Consider the following 6,621-nt stretch of genomic DNA (forward strand, 5'->3'; position numbering starts at 1 on the left):
CCGGAAAACTCTTTTGCCTTTCCATGACCAACTCTGTCCTAGGCAGATAACACTGGCCTCGGCACTATTTAGGGCGGGGTCCCTTAGGGCGGGGTCCCTGGTCTATTTCTATCCAGCACCCAGTTAGCCCCGAGGTGAGTTTTACTGCGTTCTGGACTAAGATACACGACTGTACATTCCGTGGTTGTTATAAAGAGGTTAAATTCCCCAGGGGTGATGGAGGTACTGCTACTACATTCATGCAGTGCACTTAATTGGCAGGGTCTACTCTGTGAAATTAAATGTTGTGTTCCTTAGGGTTTTGCCAGCTGAGGGCCCCGCACATTTTACAGACATCTGAGGATCAGTTTACTTATCTGTAAAATGATAATTTTTAGTGCCTTCCTACTTCCTGGGGGCATAAGATTTGGAGGCCATTTGTTGCAACAGCATAATCTAGCCTATTCTGACTCGGATAAGTAAAAGACATTTACAGAATCAGAGTGGCAAGATGGTGAACTTTCTCAGAAGCTCAGTGTTTAAAAGGACCCATAAACAATGACATGTATCCAAGAATAGATGAATATATAACTCATAAGAGGAGTGACAGGAAGTCCAGGAGGCAGATTAAGTTTAGAGTTACAGAAACCAAAAAGGATAATTTTTGCTCTGTTTCAGCAGAATAATGAACAAGGAAAGGAGACCTTCCTCTCATCCCCTTGGGGAAGGCATAGTAAAAGTTAAAAAAGTGTAGAAAGCAAATCTACTCTGCTCCAGGAGTGAGAAGGCTGTTCCAATTGGAAAAGTAAGAACATCTTCAAATATCTTCTCCTCTGTTCTTTTTCCTCACTGAAATTGCTCCATCTCTGAAATGACTTGCTCAGGCATTCTGCTTTCTGTCCACAATCCCCTCTTTTTTTTTTTTTTTTTTTTTTTTTTAGCTATTTGTTTCAAATCCTCCCTATTTTCCAAACTCATTGACCACTACCCCTACTTTCTTCTCAGTTTTTCCTATTCAGGTGACCGTTATTCGAAAAGCACTACTGCCAAACATCTGAACACCCTTTCCCTTTGTCTTTTCATTACTCCTCTAACAAAATCCCCCAAGCCCTGCTTTGTGGTATTCTCTGTCTGCAAACTCTACTGCAAAAAGCTTCTCCACAAGACAGGTTGGCATTAAGATAAATTCATAATCATCAACCTCAAATGGTTCCTAAAAGCCTGTATTTCTCATGTCAGTTCCCAAGCTCAAGTTCTATTATGATGATTTCTTCTCTGTTCTTCTCAGATCTCGGATAGCCCTCTCTCTCCACCCATTCCATTTTCAATGATGACCTTACCTCCTATTTCATAGAAAAAATGAAGCCATCTTAGACAATCCCTCAATTTTCCACTACCTGACCAACAGATGCACTAACCTCTGTACCCATCATCTCCTTTGTGTCAGGGATATTATTTTCCAATATTAATCTATGGCTTCCTCCTTTCCTATGTTTTTGCTTTTCCCTCCTCTTGCCTTTTAAGTGCATAGGTGTCTCCGTGCTCTCTGCCTCAGGAAGGGATGTTCCTGGCTGGGCAGAATGCAAAAGGTCCCTGGTGTTTCTTTCCAAAAGCCTAAACTCCAGTAGTGGAGAGTGTGATAGGTTTTTAAAGTAACCACCACAGATTATTCCCCTCCTTTATCTACACTCTTTGGCAAAACCTTCCCACACTGACTCTGGGATGACCTTGTGACTTGCATTGCCAATGGAACAGTAGCAATCATGCACAAGCTGAGGCTTGAAAAATGTTTCTGCTATGAGGATTGCTCTCTTGCTGCTCTTTGGAACCCTGAGATCACCATGTGTATTAGTTAGTAAGCTGCTGGAATGTGATATACAAGAAACAGAACGGTTTTTAAAAAGGGAATTTATTAAGTTGCAATTTAGAGTTCTAAGGTCATGAAAATGTCCAAATTAAGGCACCAACAAGAGGTTACCTTCACTCAAAAAAGGCCGATGAAGTTTGGGGTTTCTCTCTCAGCTGAGTGGGCACATAGTGACATCTGCTAGCTTTCTCTCCTGGCTTCTTGTTTCATGAAGCTCTCCCACAGACTTCATCTCCAAAGGACTCTGGCTATGTGGACTCTGTTGGTTGTGGTGGCTCTGTCAGTTTTGGTGGCTCTAAAGCTTTTTCCAAAATGGTTCCCTCCTTAAGGGCTCCAGTAAGCAACCCCACCTTGAATGGGTAGAGACACATCTCCATGAAAACCATCTAATCAAAAGTTACCACCCCCAATGAGGGGGGGGGGTCACATCTCTATGGAAACAATAAAAAAGATACCACTCAGCAATATTGAATGAGGATTGAAGAACTTGGCTTTTCTGGGGTTCACAACAGATTCAAACCAGCACACCATGTAAAGAAGCCTAGGTTAGCCTTCTGGAAGATGAGATTCTGCATGGATCAGAGAATAAGCCATCCCAGCTAATCTCCATCCCACAAACCAGCCTGCCAACCACCAAACAGGTGAGAGAGTGTATCCTAGACCACTGCTTCTCAAACTTGAATATATATACAAACCACCTGGGGATCTTGGATCAATTAAAAAGACAGATTCATTAGGTCTGGAGCCAGAGATTCTACATTTCTTATAAGCTCCTGGGTTCTAGTGGTGCTGCTGTTTGAGGACCACACATTGAGTAGCAAGATCCTAAATCCTCTGTCCCCAACTGAGCTGATCCAAACCAGAAGAACCACCCAACCCACCCACAGAATTGTGAGAGATAATAGATGTTTGGTGTAAGTGTTAATTTTTGTTGTTGTTATTTAGCAAAAGCTAGCTGATATAGAGAGAATGTGAGGGCTTGGACAAAATGTTTTGGAGAAGCAGGGGAAAGAGTGGTTCTCCATTGGCCCCTCCATTAAGAGATTTCCCCTAGGCTGATGGTGGGTGAAGGAAGAGAGAATCTGTGTTCTCCGCAGCAGCAAATATCTGAGCCGTTCTTGGCAATGAATTAAGGCAGAGCAGGACCCAAGGAGGAATGGCTGTATGGTTTATCTTGACAGAGATGATCAGAGGCATTATCCCAAACCTTCCTGGGTACAAGGTATAGCTTGGAGGCAGCAGAGGGGTCCCAGGGACAGTAATGGGGACATCTCAGGGGTAGTTTTGTGGACTGAAAGTCAGTGATCCTAAGACCTCAGATCAACGGTACAACCCTGGGAGTAGAAAAACCCTAGGAATTACCAAGGTAAATTGTCACCTCAGCAGAAAGAGCATTCAATCAGAAATAAAGTCATTTTCTGTAAAGTGATTTCTGTTACACCTAAGTTCATGGACTTGTTACCCATTTCTATTTTACTTTCTGGTACAATAGAGGAGATCCTGTTCTCACCGGTCAATTATCACTTCTCCCTTCCTATTTATTCGGCCATACCCTCTCAACCAGATTATTCCCAAAGATGTTAAAATTAGAGTCAATCATATTTTTTAAAAATCCCTTTGATTCCTCATCCTCCTTTAGCATAGTTGTTATCAACACCAGTGGCACCTTTATGGTAATTAGAAGGTAATCCTCTCCTCAGGATAGATGAAGTGCAACAAAGGAGCTGCCTCTACTTGCATCCCTCTGCCAGACACCCTTGCCATACCCTGTCCTCATCCCACTGGTTTCTCTGCCTGCTCTTCACAGCCCAACTTCTTGGTAGAGTTGTCTATACTGGTTCTCTCCATGTCCATATTGCCTACTCATTGCTCTACATATCCTAAATCTGGATTCTACCTGCATATTGCTTTATAAACAGCTCTTTCTAAGGTTTCTGTGTTACTAAATCCAGAGGACATTTTCATGTTTCACTTTAGTTGACCTTCCAATAACATTTAACACTGCTGCCATCTATACTTGCCCCATCGTCCTCCATCTTATAGCTCTGCACCTTTAGAGCTCAGAGTTTGGGAGACTGGGTTCAGCAGTGAGACCACTGGAATTCACATATCACCTTTACTTCTTACATTATGTGGCCTTGGACAAATTACTTAGCCTCTGTATGCCTCATGTAAGTGATTCTAATAGTCCCTACCCTGCAGGGCAAGGACTAAATGATTTATGCGTAAAGAGAACAGTGCTCTGTAAACCCACCGCTTCTGTACTAAACAACAAAACATAAAACAGGCCAGTGCATGACATAGAGCAAGAGTCAAGTATGAGTTTACTGTCTTTGTTGTTGGAAGCTCCTGCTTCTCTGTTTGGTCCATTCAGTGTTGTGAATTCCTCAAGGCTCAGTCCTCTTGGTCTCTCCAATAACTCCCAATTGGCATTTCCTCCCGGACCTCTCCTTGGAACTCAAGACCCAGAAACTCTCTTAAAATTTAAATGTCATGCCCTTTTGGTTGCCTCAAAGTCATCTTGATGTTAACATCTGGATGGCAAAACCATCTATCCTATTATGTAGTCTGAGTCATTCTTGGCTTCTCCCTCTCCTTCAAACTGCCTCCCCCAATCAAGTATATCACCAAGTTAGTTTGGTTTTACCTTCTGTTTTAGTTGCCTGGCTGCTAAAAACAAATACCATACAATGCGGTTGTCTTAACCACAGGAATTTATTGGCTTGCTTCCCCCCGGGGTCCTTATCTTCTGGTTGGCCAGCCATTTTTGGGGTTCCTTGGCTTTTTTGTTACATAGCAGTGCACATGGCAGCATCTTCTCTGTTCCAAATTCTGTTGACTTCCAGCTTCTAAAGCTTCTCTTCCTGTGTCCCATTTCCTTTGCTTATAAGGACTTCAGCCACATTGAATTAAAGTCACCCTCATTCAGTATGGGCGCACCATAAGTATAATAGCATCTTCAAAGTTCCCCTTTACAAGTAGGTTTACTCTCACAGGGCCACGAACATGCCTGTTGTGGGGGACGTGAGTCAATCTCCAACACTTTCTCAGTATGACTTCAATCCATTCACTTCTTTTCATTGCCGCTGCTGCAAACCTATCCCACGTGTCTACCAACTGTCTCCTGGAACACTGAAAAACTGCCTAGCCAGACTTCCTCTTTCCTGTCTGCCCTTTTCTGATTTTAAATCAATGACTTATTCTAGTCATGTCACCCCTCTATTCCAAACCTGTCATGCTTCCAATTGGTCTTTGGTTAAAAATCTAAATCAGGAAGGCTTGTAAATTATATTGTTAGGGACCTTGAATGCCAGGGTCTACCATGGTTTCAAGCACATAGTAGATGCTCGGTAAATATTTGTTATCTAACTGACTGCTGGGAGGAAGCACTTTACTTAGTTGCTCTTTAAAAGTAAACCACTGATGATTTGTATTGAAAGAGTAAGCAATATTAGCAGAAATGACTTTCCAAGAACCATTTGCTAGGATATGTCCAATGAATTAATATTGAGGCAAGAAGACCTTTTGGGACAGAAGAAGTGGAGAATTTGAAGCAGTTGGCAGTGGGTAGGCAGGATTGGTTAGAGGTTGGGAAGGCAGAATCTGTAGACTTGGCTGAGAAAAAAAGGAGACCAAGGTTTACCACTGGGAAAATAATAAAATCATTCCATTTGGTTCTTTTATTCTGGTACCTTTTCTCTTTTTCATGAGGTTTTAAACATTACAGAAAAGAATGATAAAATCACATCTTTACTGTTTTCAAAACCCTGGACCTGAAGACCAAAATTCCTCAAAAATGGCTGAACGTTGTCTTTGTGCATTTTTCAAATCTTGATGTTTATTTATTCAAAAATCAGCTGAGGCTTCCATGTTCCTGGAGTCAGTGCTGGGCAGAGGAAATACATGATGAGCAAAGACAGTCCTTGTTGCTGCTCTCATGGCCTTCCCAGCCTAAGAGAGGAGACCAGGTTTAACCAAATAAATCTCCCAGTGGTGAGAAAAACCTCAAACTGAGCCATGTGCTATGAAGGAGAGGAACACAGTTCTTTGAGAGAGAATAACAAAAGGATCTGCTCTAGACTGTGTGAATATGTATGTGTAAAGGAAGTATCCATTAAATTTTATTTTCTTAAGTATTTTTAGAATTAAGAAAGTGTTAACTTTTTTAAAGGCTCTTTAGCATCAAAGGAGATAAATTATTTTTCTCCTCATATATGTTAATATGGTTCATTATTTAAATGAATGTCATAATATTGAACCAACCTTCCATTCCACGAGTAATTAGACATGGACTATTATTTACTTAACATCATGTTGGATTCTGTTAGTCTATATTTTATTTAGTATTTTTGCACCCATATTCGTAAAGGATCTTATTTGCAATTTTCTCATTTTGTGCTATTGTTTTCAGGTGTCAGTGTCAAGATTCTACTCACCTCATAAAAAGAAGGTAAGGTTTTCCTTCATTTTTCATGCTATTGAGTAATTTATGTAGCATTTGGACAATCTTGTCTGTGAATGTTTGGCAAAATTCCCACGTGAAATCATCTAGGCCAGCTGCTTTATCATGGGATAGTTCTTTTATAACTTTAAAGAAATTGATTGATTTAAGCTTTTTCTCTCCAGTGAGGTCAATTTTAGTAAGTGTATTTTCCTGGGAAATTATCCATTTCATCTAAGTTTCAAATTTGTACAGAGGTCTACAAAGAGTCTCTTATAACTTTTTAAACTTTAGTCTGTTTCAATAATCATTTCCTACTCGTCATTTCTAATTT

This window comes from Tamandua tetradactyla, chromosome X, assembly GCF_023851605.1.
Source record: "Tamandua tetradactyla isolate mTamTet1 chromosome X, mTamTet1.pri, whole genome shotgun sequence".
In the NCBI taxonomy this organism is placed as follows: Eukaryota; Metazoa; Chordata; class Mammalia; order Pilosa; family Myrmecophagidae; genus Tamandua; species Tamandua tetradactyla.